The 2,349-nt window shown below is 39.8% G+C and overlaps 1 pseudogene; it reads right to left on the reverse strand.

Moving 5' to 3' along the window:
• Positions 1-7: 7 nt before the first annotated feature.
• Positions 8-1,665, reverse strand: LOC119587022 (annotated as a pseudogene).
• Between the last annotated feature and the right edge of the window lie 684 nt (positions 1,666-2,349).

Raw genomic sequence — 2,349 nt, forward strand, 5'->3', positions numbered from 1 at the left:
AGATCAATCACAGAGTTTTATTTGTTGTCATTTTGTGTTTAATAAACTGTAGGTACAGCTGTAGAACTTTAGATTTCAAAACCGAACTTTTAAACTTCATCATACTGGGATCTTTAATTACTTTTGGTCCAATACTCTGGGCCCTGTAGCGTGGATACCCATGTTCACATCTTTACAAGTGCGATAGTGGCGCAAGACAGCTATGGTGTTAGGTGCTCCATGGGTTCTTCAGATTCTCCTTCCCGAAGTGGTGGATCATGTGGTGACCGAGTGCTACGACCGCTTCCGGCACCCCGATCATTTTCGAGCGCAGTTTTTTGACGGCCAAACTCGGTCCTCTCGGTGGATGTACCTGAATATTGGCAATTCATTTATGTCAATAGTATCGTTTTTTAGTATTTTCAAATTCGTAACAGAAAAAGACGTTTCGGATGAGGACGGCATCACCATGATTTCCTACCTTGTGAGAGAGAACTTTTTTATACACATCTTCGAGAGTCAAACCTTTAATTTTTGGCACAATGAACTCGTCTAAATCACCACAGCGACATAAGCATGTTTTTTGGAACTCCTATACACGCAGTCATTGAGCGCAGTGAGAGATCCTAAATCCACAGTTTCTCCCAGTCAGTTGTTGGGAAAGTTCCATTGAAGGATTTTGATTTTCACTCCAAGGTAGCCACTTTTAACAGATATTCAAGCACGTCACCGTTAAGAAGCAAGATCATAAAAATAAAGTTATTTACCTTCAGAACTGATGAAAAGTACGATATGAATTGAGCCATGCCAACCAGGTCATTATAAAGGGCCCCAAAAAATGGCCTCACGCACACGGCACTACTATTTTCACTCGAATTTGCGTCTCCTCTTCCCGTCGTAATAAATCATGTTATACAGGAATTTTTGGGAATCTTTTGGTATGATAGAGACAGCATATGGAATCTTTTGATAATATTAAAATAAAATTTGTGCTCATCAGTCAGCCACTTTATTTGCCTCGCCAGTGGAAACAGAAACACAACAGGAATGTTCCTACATTCCTTCAGTCCTTCTTCGTAAACAAATGCTTTGAGGTTTTCCTTGAGAAAGGGAAAATCTGGTATCTGTGTACCACAGAAGGCAAGAGCGTTTCAGCATTGTTGTCTTTCACCCATGAAATGACCTTAAAACCCCGACCAGGCTGCATGAGCTCCTCCTTATACCCATGATTCCTAGGACACGCGCCATCGGGCCTTCTGGTAAGTATGGCCGGGAATCCCAGAAACCGCTGTATGTGTGTAGGTCATCAGTGATGCGCATCCATAACGGAGAGTGATCATGAGAACTGATGAAATCAGTTCGGTTACTCATGTTAACTGCAGTTCCTTGACCTTCAACTTCTTCACTGTGGTTAAGCACATTCTGATGGCTCTGATATTTTCCTCGCTCCAGTAGAATACCTCTTCCTGTGTTTCTGCCACCACAGAACCTGCGGTGTATCTGAAGGACCAGGAAGAATCTCCATTTCTGATTTAACTTCATTAGACGTGAATTCGTCCCAAACCCTGGGAACCCGGAGTTTTCGTCATCTCCAGGACCGTCTCGAAAGTTGATCACGTATATACGTAAGAGAAGCACAGCGCATAACACGGGCAGCAACCTCCTGATCTTCGTTCGTGTAACCATTTCCGCCGAGATTACGTAAATTGCGTCATCAAAGGTAATGTTGCCCTTGGCTTTTAAATTATGAAAGAGTGGTATTCCTTCCCTACATGTGCGTAGCATCCTGCAAACATAAGGAGTCGTTATCGAATTAATGGATGATAGGGTGTAATTGTGAATAAATTAAGTTTTAAAACTTAAAGCATTAAACAGAGGGGAATACCCATCATATACATCTGAACATAAATACCGTATACATAAACTACACATATTTATCCACAAATTTGAACACGCAAGCAAAAAAAATAATATTCAGCTTTCCCCCCATGCATACATGCACATGCAAGCTAGCACATGCATCAAAAAATACACATATGCAACCTTTTACAAACACATAAACACATATTGACAAAACCCAATTCATTGGTAAACATCTACACTAAAGATACTAGGAATTTTACATTGGAATTAATTTTCTAATAGCTTAAGAGTACATAACAAATTACATTGCCTTTGATAAGTGCACTGAACATTATCACCATTAGTTAAGGGAATGACACTTTTGTTCATTATGGACTAATGACATTTATTAATGGACTAAAAAAAACATGAATTTCAGCAAATAGTATTAACAGTATTTAAATAGAATTTAAACTCGCATTAAAGGACATCTGACCCTATTAAAATGTCAGGCTTAGGAATGGCCCC

Source organism: Penaeus monodon, chromosome 22 (assembly GCF_015228065.2).
Source record: "Penaeus monodon isolate SGIC_2016 chromosome 22, NSTDA_Pmon_1, whole genome shotgun sequence".
Taxonomy (NCBI): domain Eukaryota; kingdom Metazoa; phylum Arthropoda; class Malacostraca; order Decapoda; family Penaeidae; genus Penaeus; species Penaeus monodon.